At 38.3% G+C, this 16307-nt stretch overlaps 1 protein-coding gene across 1 annotated transcript in view; it reads left to right on the top strand.

The window, feature by feature from the left end:
- The window catches only part of DLGAP1 (DLG associated protein 1), a 1249429-nt gene that overhangs the window by 355921 nt on the left and 877201 nt on the right, over nt 1-16307 (top strand). The gene's annotated exons all lie outside the window — the stretch shown is intronic.

The following is a 16307-nucleotide window of genomic DNA, read 5'->3' as shown; positions in this document are numbered from 1 at the left end:
CCTTTACTCATATGGGGACCTGTTTTGATTTTGGTGTTGCTTTCCTCATTCAATATATTTCTCTTCCTAATTTCCTTTTGTTTTCCGTTTTTGTTTGTTTGTTTGTTTTCTGTTTTTTTGCCATACGCGGGCCTCTCACTGCTGTGGCCCCTCCCGCCGCGGAGCAACAGGCTCCGGACGCGCAGACTCAGTGGCCATGGCCCACGGGCGCAGCCGCTCCGCGGCATGTGGGATCCTCCCGGACTGGGGCACGAACCCGCGTCCCCTGCATCGGCAGGCGGACCCTCAACCACTGCGCCACCAGAGAAGCCCCCTAATTTCCTTTTAATTTTATTTCTTTATCATCTTGTCATCACCAAAGCATCCATTTTCTTTGTGCTGTTGTTTTCAGGATGAAGGGAAATAGCCTTCTTGTTAGCACTTCTCTGGTGCCTGACAGCAGTCACTTCTCCCAGTGATTATGCTGGTAGCCGTGGGCCAGTCATTATAAAATATGAGGGGGCTGAAATTTTATGCACAAGAGCACGATGGTCGTTTATCACTCCAAAGAACTGATGAATGTTTTTAGGCAATTAAAAATCTGTTAAGCTTCTGGAATCTTCTTGAAGCTTTTATAGTCATAATTATCTGCCCAAAAGTTACTGCCATAAAAAAGCATTTTATCATAATTTACAGAAGTTACCTTAAAATTAGCTTTTATTCTGTTTTTACAATGAAAAAATAATAATCTGGCTATAGAATGATAAAATTATAAGAGGAAATACAAATTGACCTGAGAAGAGAAAAAAGTAAGACATTCTCTTGCCTTTAAGGAGTTTCCAGTGTGCTGGAAAAAACAGACACATATAGATAGAAATAATCAGAGTTTACTCACACGTGTGGCATAATAAAGCCAGGCATGGTGCGGAATTTCAGAGTGTGAGAATGACCCTAGACACGAAGATCTGCGTTTCCATCCTGTCAGTAGTTTAGCATTATAGCCTCATATATATTTATGACCCTTTTAAAGGCTTGGTTTCTTCATTCTGAAAAATTGGGTTATTAATGTACTTTACCTCACAAGAAGTATTTGAGGATTAAATGAGACAACATATATGCCTGATATATTGAACATATAGCAAATGTTCAGTTCATGATAACTATTATTTTAATTTGCAAAGCGCTATGAACAGAGGAATGGATAAAGAAGTTGTGGTACATATACACAATGGAATATTACTCAGCCAGAGAGAAGAACAAAATAATGCCATTTGCAGTAACATGGATGGACCTAGAGATTGTCATAGTAAGTCAGACAGAGAAAGACAAATATGATATCACTAATATGTGGAAACTAAAAAAAAAGGGTACAAATGAACTTATCTACAAAATAGAAATAGAGTTACAGAATTAGAAAACAAACTTATGGTTACCAGGGGGTAAGGGTGGGGGAGGGATAAATTGGGAGATTGGGATTGACATGTACACACTACTATATATAAAATAGATAACTAATAAGGACCTGCTGTATAGCACAGGGAACTCTATTCAATACTCTGTTGTGACCTTTATGGGAAAAGAATTGAAAAAAGAGTGGATATATGTAGTATATGTATAACTGAGTCACTTTGCTGTATACCTGAAACTAGCACAACATTGTAAATCAACTATACACCAGTAAAAAAATTTTTTAAAGACAAAAAAAGGGCTATAAAGAGGATACAGAGGAGAAACTTTTAACCATACCTGGAAGGGACAACTGAGGAAAAGACTCAGCCACAAGGGATACCCTCGCGCTACTTGGAAGGCAGAAAGTAAGCAGCAACACTGCGTAGTTCAGAACACATTGTTGCAGATCTGCTGACGCACCTCGCTGGCGTGAAAAGTAGCTGAATCTACCATCGCTTCACCTTTTCTTGGAACCTCCTTTAGCTCTCCGCCTCCTGTGCTACATGTCTTAGCTTCATGACAAAGGGAATGACTTCTGTGTTCATCACCAAGGGCAGAGCCAACAGGACATGGACTCAGCCCATCCACGTGTGTTTCCAGCTCAGGCGTATGGATTCTGTCCTGCTTTTGGTCTTCCCCATTTGCCTCCATACTCCTTTTGATTGCCTGCCTTGCTAACTTCAAGATCTAGCGTTATAGGAGGAGACACTGGTCTTACAGAGATGCTTAATAAACCCCCACAATTGTGTAAGCCAATCCCCCAAAACAAATCCATACGGGCACACGCTCACTCACACCCTCACCTACTGGTTCTTCTTGCCTGATTGTACCCTGACTGATATGTGTCTGCTCTACCAATCTTCCAGTTTTTCTTTCTCTGCTTTATGGTCTTGTCTTCCATTGCATGTAAATATCATGCCCAGAACAAAATCATGACAAATTTCCCATTTGTGTCTCTGAACACAATAGCAAACTTGGACCATGACATTAGACATATATTATATACATTTATTTCAGAATTTCATTATCATTTTATAACATTCATCTATGAAATAAATGAAAATATAAATGTATAAATGAAATATTTAACAATAGAACTGAATGACTGGTTGATATCATTTCTTCAAAAGCAAGATTACAGTATTTGTGTTTGCACTAAAACAAACAATGTATAACATTGAAGGAGCGTACCATTTGTAAGACTGGTTATTCTAAAGGACAGCCCGTGTGTCTTCTAATCAGTTTTGTAAACATTAGAGGTTTTTGCAAATTGATGAAAAGAAAGGATCATAGGGTTGAATGCAAATAGCTGTTAATATTGCTTCTATCAAGCTCTTTTCCTGCTTCTGCTAGGAGGGACTTTGACATTTAAAAAAATCAGAGACTGAAACAAAAGAAAAACTCAGAAAATTGCAAGTAAATAATTATCTTTCAGAAATACATACTTTATGTAAAGATACTATTCTTGGTTCTCATAATTTTTTTCTCCCACTCATGATTTTTTGTACTGCACTGGTGTCCATGGTGACATCCATAGTTAATGAGTAGATTACCACTAATGTCCTACAACTGCCAATCACTATTGTATTGTATTTTCTCAAATCATCATATTTTAAGCTTTACCTATTTATTTAGTTTTACATCTTTATTGGAGTATAATTGCTTTACAGTGTTGTGTTAGTTTCTGCTGTGTAACAAACTGAATCACCTATAAGTATACATATATCCCCGTATCCCCTCCCTGTTGCATCTCCCTCCCACCCTCCCTAACCCACCCCTCTAGGTGGACACAAAGCACCGAGCTGATCTCCCTGTGCTATGTGGCTGCTTCCCACTAGCTATCTATTTTACATTTGGTAGTATATACATGTCAATGCTACTCTCTCACTTCATCCCAGCTTACCCTTCCTCCTCCCCATGTCCTCAAGTCCATTCTCTATGTCTGTGTCTTTATTCCTGTTCTGCCCCTAGGTTCTTCAGAATCATTTTTTTTTTTTAGATTCCATATATATATATGTGTTAGCATACGGTATTTGTTTTTTCTCTTTCTGACTTACTTCACTCTGTATCACACTCTCCAGGTCCATCCACCTCGCTACACATAACTCAATTTCATTTCTTTTTATTGCTGAGTATTATTCCATTGCATCTATGTGCCACATTTTCTTTATCCATGCATCTGTTGATGGACACTTAAGTTGCTTCCATGTCCTGGCTATTGTAAATAGAGCTGCAATAAACGTTGTAGTACATGACTCTTTTTGAATTATGGTTTTCTCAAGGTATATGCCCAGTAGTGGGATGGCTGGGTCATATGGTAGTTCTATTTTAAGTTTTTTGAGGAACCTCCATACTGTTCTCAATAGTGGCTGTATCAATTTACATTGCCACCAACAGTGCAGGAGGGTTCCCTTTTCTCCACACCCTCTCCAGCATTTATTGTTTGTAGATTTTTTTTTTTGCAGTACGCGGGCCTCTCACTGTTGTGGCCTCTCCCATTGCAGAGCACAGGCTCCAGATGCACAGGCTCAGCGGCCATGGCTCACGGGCCCAGCTGCTCCGCGGCATGTGGGTTCTTCCTGGACTGGGGCACAACCCCCTGTCCCCTGCATCGGAAGGTGGACTCTCAACCACTGCGCCACCAGGGAAGCCCTGTAGATTTTTTGATGATATCTTCTTTGGAGAAATATCTCTTTAGATCTTCTACCCATTTTTGAATTGGGATGTTTGTTTTTGTTTTTTTTTGATATTGATCTGCCTTTGCTGGTTGTATATTTTGGAAATTAATCCTTTGTCAGTTGCTTCATTTGCAAATATTTTCTCCCATTCTGAGGGTTGTCTTTTGGTCTTGTTTATGGTTTCCTTTGCTGTGCAAAAGCTTTGAAGTTTCATTAGGTCCCATTTGTTTATTTTTGTTTTTATTTCCATTTCTCTAGGAGGTGGGTCAAAAAGGATCTTGCTGTGATTTATGTCATAGAGTGTTCTGCCTATGTTTTCCTCTAAGAGTTTGATAGCATCTGGCCTTACATTTAAGTCTTTAATCCATTTTGAGTTTATTTTTGTGTATGGTGTTAGGGAGTGTTCTAATTTCACTCTTTTACATGTAGCTATCCAGTTTTCCCAGCACCACTTACTGAAGAGGCTGTCTTTTCTCCATTGTATATTCTTGCCTCCTTTATCAAAGATAAGGTGACTATATGTGCATGGGTTTATCAATGGGCTTTCTATCCTGTTCCATTGATCTATGTTTCTGTTTTTGTGCCAGTACCATACTGTCTTGATTACTGTAGCTTTGTAGTATAGCCTGAAATCTGGGAGCCTGATCCCTCCAGCTCCATTTTTCTTTCTCAAGATTGCTTTGACTATTTGGGGTCTTTTGTGTTTCCATACAAATTGTGAAATTTTTTGTTTCTAGTTCTGTGAAAAATGCCAGTGGTAGTTTGATAGGGATTGCATTGAATCTGCAGATTGCTTTGGGTAATATATTCATTTTCACAATGTTGATTCTTCCAATCCAAGAACATGGTATATCTCTCTGTCTGTTTGTATCATCTTTAATTTCTTTCATCAGTGTCTTATAGTTTTCTGAGTACAGGTCTTTTGTCTCCTTAGGTAGGTTTATTCCTAGGTATTTTATTCTTTTGGTTGCAGTGGTAAATGGGAGGGTTTCCTTAATTTGTCTTTCAGATTATTCATCCTGAGTGTATAGGAATGCAAGAGATTTCTGTGCATTAATTTTGTATCCTGCTACTTTACCAAATTCATTGATTAGCTCTAGTAGTTTTCTGGTAGCATCTTTAGGATTCTCTATGTATAGTATCCTGTCATCTACAGACAATGACAGTTTTACTTCTTCTTTTCTGATTTAGATTCATTTTATTTCTTTTTCTTCTCTTATTGCTGTGGCTAAAACTTCCAAAGCTATGTTGAATAATAGTGGTGAGAGTGGACAGCCTTGTCCTGTTCCTGATCTTAGTGGAAATGGTTTCAGTTTTTCACCATTGAGAACGATACGATGTTGGCTGTGCATTTTTCATAAATGGAATTTATTATGTTGAGGTGAGTTCCCTCTATGCCTACTTTCTGGAGACATTTTATCATAAATTGGTGTTGAATTTTGTCGAAAGGTTTTTCCGCATCGATTGAGATTATCATATGGTTTTTATTCTTCAATTTGTTAATATGGTGTATCACATTGACTGACTTGCGTATTTTGAAGAATCCTTGCATTCCTGGGATAAACCCCATTTGATCATGGTGTATGATCCTTTTATTGTGCTGTTTGATTCTGTTTACTAGTATTTTGTTGAGGAATTTTGCATCTATATTCATCAGTGATATTGGCTTGTAGTTTTCTTTTTTTGTGACATCTTGTTTGGTTTTGGTATCAAGGTGATGGTGGCCTCGTAAAATGTTCCTCCCTCTGCTGTACTTTGGAAGAGTTTAAGAAGATAGGTGTTAGCTCTTTTCTAAATTTTTGATAGAATTTGCCTGTGAGGCCATCTGGTCCTGGGCTTTTGTTTGTTGGAAGATTTATAATCACAGTTTCAATTTCAGTGCTTGTGATTGGTCTGTTTATATTTTCTATTTCTTCCTGGTTCAGTCTCAAAGCTTGTGCATTTCTAAGAATTTGTCCATTTCTTCCAGGTTGTCCATTTTATTGGCATATAGTTGCTTGTAGTAATCTCTCATGATACTTGGTATTTCTGCAGTGTCAGTTGTTACTTCTTTTTCATTTCTACTTCTGTTGATATGAGTCTTCTCCCTTTTTTTCTTGATGAGTCTGGCTAATGATTTATCAGTTTTATCCTCTCAAAGAACCAGGTTTTAGTTTTATTGATCGTTGCTATTATTTCTTCATTTCTTTTTCATTTATAGCTGATCTGATTTTTATGATTTCTTTCCTTCTGCTAACTTTGGGTTTTTTTTTTTTCTTCTTTCTCTCATTGCTTTAGGTGTATGGTTAGGTTGTTTATTTGAGATGTTTCTTGTTTCTTGAGGTAGGATTGTTTTGCTATAAACTTCCCTCTTAGAACTGCTTTTGCTCCATCCCATAGGTTTTCTTTCGTCATGTTTTCACTGTCATTGGTTTCAGGTATTTTTTTTATTAACTCTTTGATAGCTTCAGTGATCTCTTGGTTATTTAGTAGCATACTATTTAGCCTCCATGTGTTTGTATTTTTTACAATTTTTTTCCTGTAATTGATGTCTAGTCTCATAGTGTTGTGGTCGGAAAAGATACTTGATACGATTACAATTTTCTCAAGTTTACCAAGGCTTGATTTGTGTCCCAGGATATGATCTATCCTGGGGAATGTTACATAAGCACTTGAGAAGAAAGTGTATCCTGTTCTTTTAGGAAGAAATATCCTGTAAATATCAATTAATTCCATCTTGTTTAATGTATCATTTAAAGCTTGTGTTTCCTTATTTATTTTCATTTTGGATGATCTGTCCATTGGTGAAAGTGGGGTGTTAAAGTCCCCTAGTATGATTGTGTTACTGTCAATTTCCCCTTTCATGGCTGTTAACATTTGCCTTATGTATTGAGGTGCTCCTATATTGGGTGCATAAATATTTACAATTGTTATATTTTCTTCTTGGATTGATCCGTTGATCATTATGTAGTGTGCTTCTTTGTCTCTTGTAATAGTCTTTATTTTCAAGTCTATTTTTTCTGATATGAGAATTGCTACTCCAGCTTTCTTTTGCTTTCCATTTGCATGGAATATCATTTTCTATCCCCTCACTTTCAGTCTGTATGTGTCCCTAGGTCTGAAGTGGGTCTCTTGTAGACAGCATGTATACAGGTCTTGTTTTTGTATCCATTCAGCCAGTCTATGTCTTTTGATGGGAGCATTTAATCCATTTACGTTTAAGGTAGTTATCAATATGTATGTTCCTGTTCCCATTTTCTTAATTGTTTTGGGTTTGTTATTGTAGGTCTTTTCCTTTTCTTGTGTTTCCGGCCTAGAGAAGTTCCTTTAGCATTTGTTGTAAAGCTGGTTTGGTGGTGCTGAATTCTCTTAGCTTTTCCTTGTCTGTAAAGCTTTTAATTTCTCTGTCGAATCTGAATGAGGTCCTTGCTGGGTAGAGTAATCTTGGTTGTATATTTTCCCCTTTCATCACTTTAAATATCTCCTGCCACTCCCTTCTGGCTTTGTAGAGTTTCTGCTGAAAGATCAGCTGTTAACCTTATGGGGATTCCCTTGTATGTTATTTGTTGTTTTTCCTTTGCTGCTTTTAATATTTTTTCGTTTTAATTAATTTTTGATAGTTCGATTAATATGTGTCTTGACGTGTTTCTCCTTGGATTTATCCTGTATGGTACTCTCTGTGCTTCCTGGACTTAACTCTTTCCTTTCCCACGTTAGGGAAGTTTTCAACTATAATCTCTTGAAATATTTTCTCAGACTATTTCTTTTTCTCTTCTTCTTCTGAACCCCTGTAGTTCCAATGATGGTATGATTAATGTTGTCCCAGAGGTCTCTGAGACTGTCCTCAACTCTTTACATTCTTTTTTCTTTATTCTTCTCTGTGGTAGTTATTTCCACTTTTTTATCTTTCAGGTCACTTATCCGTTCTTCTGCTATTCATTCCTCCTAGAGAATTTTTAATTTCATTTATTGTGTTGTTCATCATTGTTTGTTGGCTCTTTAGTTCTTCTAGGTCCTTGTTAAATGTTTCTTTTATTTTCTCCATTCTGTTTCCTAAGATTTAGGATCATTTTTAGTATCATTACTCTGAATTCTTTTTCAGGTAGACTTCCTATTTCCTCTTCATTTGGTTGGTCTGGTGGGTGTTTACCTTGCTTGTTCATCTGCTACATATTTGTCTGTCTTCTCATTTTGCTTAACTTACTGTGTTTGGGGTCTCCTTTTCACAGGCTGCAGGTTCGTAGTTCCTGTTCTTTTTGTGTCTGCCCCCCAGTGGGTAAGGTTGGTTCAGTGGGTTGTGTAGGCTTCCTGGTGGAGGGGACTGTGTTCTGGTGGGTGGAGCTGGAACTTGTCTTTCTGGTGGGCAGAGCAGTGTCCGGTGATGTGTTTTGGGGTGTCTGTGAACTTAGTATGATTTTAGGTAGCTTCTCTGCTAATGGGTGGGGTTGTGTTCCTGTCTTGCTTGTTGTTTGTCATGGCGTGTCCAGCACTGGTCTTTGAGTGGAGCTGGGTCTTAGCATTGAGATGGAGATCTCTGGGAGAGGTCTTGCTGATTGATATTATGTGGTGCCGGGTGGTCTCTGGTGGTCCAGTGTCCTGAACTCGGCTCTCCCACCTCAGAGGCTCAGGCCTGATACCAGTGCAGAGCTGAAGACCCTGTCACCCACATGGCTCAGAAGAAGAGGGAGAAAAAAAGAAAGAAAATAAATAAATAAATTTAAAAAATAAAAATAAAATAAAATAATTAAAAGAAAAAATTAAAATAAAAAAGGTTTTAAAAAGTAATTTAAAAAAAGGAGAGCAACCAAACCAGTAAATAATCCCACCAATGATATTAAATGCTAAAAACTATACTATGATAAAGATAAAAATCAGAAACAAGTCAGTTGCAGACAGCAAACCCTAACTCTACAGTTGCTCCCAAGGTCCACCGCCTCAATTTTCAGATGATTCGTTGTCTATTCAGGTATTCCATATATGAAGGGTACATCAAGTTGACTGTGGGGATTTAATCTGCTTTCCCTGAGGCTGCACGGAGAAATTTCCCTTTCTCTTCTTTGTTCGCACAGCTCCTGGGGCTCAGTTTTGGATTTGGCCCCGCCTCTGCGTGTAGGTCGCCTGAGGGCGTTTGTTCCTGCCCAGACAGTAGGGCGTTAAAGGAGCGGCTGATTAGGGGGCTCTGGCTCACTCAGGCTGAGGGGTGGGAGGGGTATGGAATGAGGGGCTAGCCTGTGGCGGCAGAGGCCAGCATGATGTTGGAACCACCTGGGGGGCACCGTGTGTCCTTCCGAGGAAGTTGACCTTGGATCACGGGACCCTGGCCATGGCGGGCTGCATAGGCTGCTGGGAGGGGAGGTGTGTATAGTGACCTCTGCTTGCACACAGGATTTTTGGTGGCTGCAGTAGCAGCGTTAGCATTTCATGCCTGTCTCAGGTGTCTGCCCTGATAACCACGGCTCATGCCTGTCTCTGAAGCTCGTTTCGGTGGGGCTCTGAATCCCCTCTCTTTGCACACCAGGAAACAATTGTCTCTTGACTCTTAGACAGTTCCAGACTTTTTCCCAGACTCCCTCGCAGTTAGCTGTGGAGCACTAGCCCCCTTCAGGCTGTGTTCATGCAGCCAACCCCAGTCCTCTCCCTGGGATCTTACCTCCAAAGCTGGAGCCTCAGCTCTCAGCCCCCACCTGCCCCGGCAGGCGAGCAGACAAGTCTCTCAGGCTGGTGAGTGTTGGTCAGCACCGATCTTGTGCGGGAGTCTGTCCGCTTTGCTCTCTGCACCCCTGTTGCTGTGCTCTCCTCTGTGGCTCCGAAGCTTCCCCCCTACCCACTCCCCATCTCCACCAGTGAAGGACTTCCTAGTGTGTGGAAACTTTTCCTCCTTCACAACTCCCTCCCCGAGGGGCAGGTCCCAACCCTATTCTTTTGTCTCTGTTTTTTCTTTTTCCTTTTGCCCTACCCAGGTACGTGGGGGGTTGCTTGCCTTTTGGGAAGTCTGAGGTCTTCTGCCAGTGTTTAGTAGGTGTTCTGTAGGAGTTGTTCCACATGTAGATGTATTTTTGATATATTTGTGGGGAGGAAGGTGATCTCCATGTCTTCCTCCTCCGCCATCTTGAAGCACCCCATCCAATCACTGTTTTCTTAAAGTCAATTCAAATTCTCTCTAATTTCAGTGGTTTTCTCATTCCCTCTTTCCATGATAAAAAAGAGCTGAATCTGTACCAGGAGCACATGGCATCAAAACATGGCTATTTTCTGCCTTATCTGTTTTACCACCTTGGCAAGTTTTATCAAGATAATAACATTTAGTCATAAACACTTGGACAGATTGAAAACCTCCCTGTTCTCTTTACATAATGAACATGAAAATAATAGATGATCATATGTCAAATTATTCATGGAAGGCACTGTGCTTTAGGTACCATATTGATGACTCAATATTTTTCTATTAAAAGACTGTTTATAGTATTAAGAGCAATAGACAAGAATAAAACATAATTTAAGAAACTGAAGCCATGTTTATTTCTAGTGAAGTACAGACTCCTTTTAGCTCTACTTCACTAGAAATAAAGTGTAAGAAAGTTAGGGAGTGTGAGAAAGTTAGGGAGTGCTCGAGTAGCGTTTTCCATACACAATACTTTCCAGAAATTGATTCATGAAATCAGCTTGGTTGGTCATGGTAATCCCTCTTTTATGACATCAAAGAGAAAAGGATAGGATAGGATATGACAGGATAGACAAGTCAGATTGTATCATGTGCAGTAGGAATTAATATTTTGTGAAATTTAATTTAATTTGAAATTGAATGTAAAATGGATTCCTCACCACTGTTGTTGTCCCCTGAAAGTATAATATCACACTTTCTCTTGATTGTGTGAGATTTTAAGTTAAATTTTTTTTAATTTTAAAAATATGGCCTTTATTTCCTGGAATTATCATAAGAATAGGAAGGGAATAAAGACATGTCTGAAAAATATAAACAGTTTCTACCGTAAGAATTCTACTTATTTATGAACTTATTAAAAAATTAAAAGTTAACCAAAATTCTTCTCATGGACAAGTTTGTCTTTATGACAACATGTTTATAAACTGCTTGGGCTAGACAATGAAACCTTGATTGTGTGGATTTACAGAAGAGAAGCCAAAACGAGAATTAAACTGCTTAGCTTTGGAAAAATGAGACAATTAAGTTAACTTTTATTCCTTGAGATTATAGTCTGGATACCAACTGGATATTCATAGGTGTAGGCTGTTGTCTAATGGCTTCTACATTCAAATCTATTATTCTGAAGAATTCCAATTTCTTCATCACCATAAAATTTCTTGTATCATTTCCTAGGGCTGCCATAACAAATTACTACAAACTAGGGAACTTAAAACAACAAAAATGTTTTTCACTCTTTGAAGGCTACAGGTTTAAAATCAACGTGGTGGCATGCCCATGTTCTCTAGTCTCACTTCTGGTGGTTGCTGGCAGTGCTTGGTATCCCTGGGCTTGTATTTGAAGAGCATCACAGGGCTGTGTGATCACATTGCATCTCCTCACTGCATGCATCTCTTCCACTGTTAGTCCAATCTGGCAATGTTTCTGCTGAGATGGTTGATGGACCTATGAGTCACATGCCTAATCTCTTCACCAAAAGATTAACCAGACATAACCTTGGCTCTATTTCCAGCTCTCTGAATAGGCTTAGAACTTTCCCAGCCATCAAATTCTGGTTCCTTTTTGCTTAGCAGTTCCTTCCTCAAGTTATCTCTTTCCCCTGACTTTTTTACTATGAGCAGCAAGAAGAAAGAAGACTGCACCTTCTACACTTTTCTTGGAAATCTCAGCTAAATATCCAGGTTCATCCCTTACAAATTCTACTTTTCACCCAACAGCAGAAGACAATGTAGTCAAGTTCTCTGCCACTTTATAACTAGCATCATCTTTGATTCAGTTTCCAATAACATGTTACTCATCTCCACCTGAGACCTTACCAGAAGCACTTTGAATATTTCTCTACATATTCTGTTCATGTTGACATATGAATTTGCCAATATAAAAGCTTTTTCTGTATTTCTCACTTCTTTCTGAGTCCTCACCAAAATCACCGTTTATGTCAGTATTTCTAACAACAGTCTCTTCGAGGCAATCTAAGTTTTTCTATCACGCACCACAAAATTTTTCCAGTCCCTACCCATTAGTCAATTCCAAAACACTTCACCATTTTTAGGTATTTGTTAGAGCAGCATCCCACTCCTGGCACCAAAATCTATATCAGTTTCTTAGGGCTTCCATAACAAAGTACTACCTGGATTTAGTATAATGCTACAGTAATCAGGACAGTGTGGTATTGGTGAAAGAATAGACACATAGATCAATGGAACAGAATAGAGCCCGGATATTGTTAACATATCTTTGACAAAGAAGCAAAGGAAATTCAATGGAGAAAGGATAGTTTTTTCAATAAGTTTTGCTTTAATAAATGTACATGAACATGCAGAAAAATGAATCTAGACACAGACTTTTCTCCTTTCACAAAAATTAGCTCAAAATAGATCATTAGCCTAAATGTAAAATACAAAACTACACAACTTCTAGAAGATAACATAGGGGAAAATCTGTAATGACCTTGGGTTGGGTGATAACTTTTTAGATACGACACTGAAATATGATCCAAGAAAGAAAAAATTGATCTATAAGTTAACTTCATTAAAATTAAAAGTCATCTGGAACACGAACAAAAATGTTAGGGTTTGCTAAAGTTGGGTGGTGGGCACATGGTTTGTTATGTTCTCATTGTACTTTTCTGGGTGTCTGAAATTCTTAGTATTAAAAATAATTTAAACTAAAAAATAAGAAAATTCTGATATTTTTCCTGTATAACATTTCCTGAAAATATTTTATTCAACTCTGTACATTCTTTTTTTTAAAAATGTATCTTCATCATCACTAAAAATGTGTTTTGAATGATCTAACATGATTATTGCTTGAGATGCAGATGTTTGACCCAGGTATGGTATTGTAACTGGAAATTTGAGGACTCAAAGACTCATTTGCACAGCACTTCAACAGTTCTTCTTTCTTTAATTCTTCCTGTGGATGTAGATTTGTGGTCCCCACAGATAATTTTTCACTCTGTTGTTTTCCTAATGACATTCAATACTCAAAACCATGATAACACCCCCAAGAATAGTTAGCAAATTTGCATTAAATTTCTTTGCCCACTTTTACTTTAGAGAGATGACCTCTCTAAGAAGCCAAAGAGACTGTTGACAGTTCGGGTGGTGCCTTCCTTAAGTGTCAACTTTCAAAATAAAGTCATTGAGAGAGTGTTCTCTACTATGGAAGACTATATCAGGACTCAAATATAAAATTATTACACTTTTTCTGAAAGACAGTAAGGAGGGGACAATCCCATGTTTTATACTCAGATATAAGTTATTACCAGTTAAGCTCTTCCAGCAGACACTAGGCTCCTTCATTTATGAGCTGTCCTGGGCATTCAAATACTCTAGTACCTAGAATTGTGCATGGCTTATAGTATATGTTAAGTATCTGCTTGTGAATGAATGAGTGAACGAAATCGAATTTGCATTAGTTAAGTATGAGTGTACACGAGGGTTGTGTGCTGTAGAATACTCAGGGGTAAAAATCACATCACTGACAACATAATTGTCTGTTGAGTATGTCTTTTTTTCTGATACTTGGCAAGCAAGTGTTTTGTTTTAACGAGTTAAGTATACATTAAGAGAAATTTCTGACAAGAAATAAGAAAACGTTTAACAGAGGTACAGTTACTATGGACTACGACCAGCAATAACGTTGGTGTTAGTGCTACAAACTACAAACTAGGTTCTGAAACAGTTTACTTCCTTGTGCATGAAAAGCATCCCAGAAGGACTTTTTGCCATTTAAGAGAAAAGGATTATGTAACATAGTTAAATTAAAAATATTTAAACATCAAAATTATGCAAAATTTTAAATATTTAAATATAGACTCATATTATGAATAACTTGACTTTAAGTTATTATTATGTGTGTCATGTAGCTTGAAATGTGGTAGCCATTATTGTCAATAGCAAATCAACACGAGTTGCATTTTGCTAACAGTAATGGCTTACTTGGCACCTCTGTTCACCAAAAATTCACTTTTGGTGAAACTTAATTATGTGTTTTGAAGACATATTACAAATATTCTCTTTCAGCTGCCTGGCATATTTGTTGTCTTCTGTAAAGCTTATTTTAAAATGGTATTTTACTTCAAACAGCAAAATAAATGGACTTCAGGCAATTTCATACCTATTTTGTAAAGCTGTGTAAAGAAGCATATTACTTTTTTACAAATAAATTGTCATACGTATTTTCCACTCTATTCTTAACCAACAGATATCACCCACTTCTGTCTTAAGATTATTGAGTGCCCCTGAACTCTCTTAAAGAAGATTTTGACAGTCTGTCTAAACCATTTTTATCACATTGCTTGCGGGAGACTACTCTGTTTTGACTAGAATAGGAAGTGTCTGCAGCACATTAAGAAAAAAGGCAATTCATTAATAACTATAAAACCTTTGAAAAGATAGTTAAATCATTTCATGCTACATTGTACTATTTAAATTGCCCTAAATGTTTATTACTGGTTTTGGTGATGCTAGGTAAATATACGACACAAGGGTAACACCGGTAAACAAATGTTCCCCAAAGAGTAAATTGCATACCACTGGTGAAGCAAAATATTATTTTAGGTAATACAGAGACCAACATTGTCTAATAGTAACACATTTATATTAACACGTATGGTAGCTCGTCTGCAAAAATGATCCCCAATGAACCATTCGTTTCTGTTCTCAAGCCATTTTTAGTTACCTGCCACATTGAGTCTAGGTGAGTTGCTTTAACCAGTAGGATGTGGCAGAAGTGACGCTGTGCCATTTTCAGACCTAATCTTTAAGGAGACCTGACCCCCTCAACTTTTTATAATTTAGGAAGGTCTGAGCCACCAATTAAGAAATCTGGTTTCCATGCTAGACTATGGGACAAGACCATGTAGAAAAGCCATTTGGAGGGGAGAAGATCTGGAACCACATGCAGAGAGAGACGGAGGTCCAGACACCTCAGTGTTCCAACTGAGCCCAGAGTTCCATCTATCCGAAGAACAGAGTCACAGTCACATGAATAAAGACATCCTGGAGGTTCCAGCCTCAGCACCATCTAGCTGCAGCAACAAAACAGACCCAGACCAGACCCAGATCAGCAGAAGAACCATCCAGCTGAGTTCTAGTCAATTCTTAAATCATGAGAGATAGTAAAATCGTGTGTGTGTGTGTTTTTTAAAGGTTACAAAGTTTTGGGGTGGTTTATTACACGGCAGCAGACAATCAAAATGGAAACTGATAGCAGAAGTGGGTACTGCCATAGCAAAAAAAAAAAATGTGGTATTGGTTTTGTTATTACGCAGCAGGTAGAGAGTGGAAGGGCCTGAAGGTACTGTTAATGGAACCTGGAAAGTATGGACATCAGGATGAGAGGCTGAAGAAAAGGGAACTCGAGTTGTACAACAATAGGAAATTCATAAAACAGCGGCCTGAGATGACGTGGAAGATGGAAGAGACATCTAAGGAACTTGTCATTTTAGCTATGGAGGTTTCCAGACCGAAAATTGAAACTGCCCATGGACTTATTTTGGCCCCCTTTGATGAAGTATGGGAGGCCTGAGATGAGCTAAAGAATTCAGTTTGCAAACAGAATTTAGAGGAATGTAATGAAATCAAGGCTTGCTAAGTCTGAAAATACAATGGCTTCTCACCCCAAGTATCTCCTGTAAAAAGACTCTCAAAAATAATAATAGACCTCCGTGCTAAGATCACATCTATAGCAAAATGGAACCTCAGGTAAAGATCAAGTACAGGTTACACCTGTAAGACCCTTTGTGAAAACCTCAGGAAAATGTAAGGCGAGTGTGCCGGCCGTATCATCTAGACAAAAGGTTTCTGAAAATCTGAGGGCATTCCTTATAGACCACCTCTGATAGATAATAGGGTGTCTAAGAGAACATCTAAGAATCTTAAGGGTGTTGTCCCATGGCAGGCTGGCCCATAGCCCAAGTAGAGAGGGGCTTATCTTGAAGAGATTTGTGCTTATGGCTTCTGTCTAGTGGAGCAGGTCATACCATAATACCTAGATGGCTTAAAAGTTCATAGGGGCTCTACCAGCTCAGACTAAAGGGTAAAGAGACAGTTGAA

This window comes from Pseudorca crassidens, chromosome 12, assembly GCF_039906515.1.
Source record: "Pseudorca crassidens isolate mPseCra1 chromosome 12, mPseCra1.hap1, whole genome shotgun sequence".
Lineage (NCBI taxonomy): Eukaryota > Metazoa > Chordata > Mammalia > Artiodactyla > Delphinidae > Pseudorca > Pseudorca crassidens.
The sequence above is the reverse complement of the archived record's forward strand: the minus strand, read 5'-3'. Positions and strand labels throughout refer to the sequence as shown.